Source organism: Penaeus monodon, chromosome 20 (assembly GCF_015228065.2).
Source record: "Penaeus monodon isolate SGIC_2016 chromosome 20, NSTDA_Pmon_1, whole genome shotgun sequence".
NCBI lineage: Eukaryota > Metazoa > Arthropoda > Malacostraca > Decapoda > Penaeidae > Penaeus > Penaeus monodon.
Window position 1 is genome coordinate 21187469 of NC_051405.1, and position 200 is coordinate 21187668.

Sequence of the window (200 nt, forward strand, 5' to 3'; positions counted from 1 at the left end):
GTGCTACTCTCTCTCCCATGAAATAAGAAGCAAGAATTTCCTGCGCTCTCCGTGGCAACCAACCGTCTGCCTCGCGTTCGGGGTGTCTTGGTACAGCTTGAATTTTGTGGTTGCCTCGCGGTTCTCTTTTAAGCTTATTTATCTAAATATATTTGTGTATTTAGGTCTGTTTATTCATTCATTCATGTATGTATTGAGAC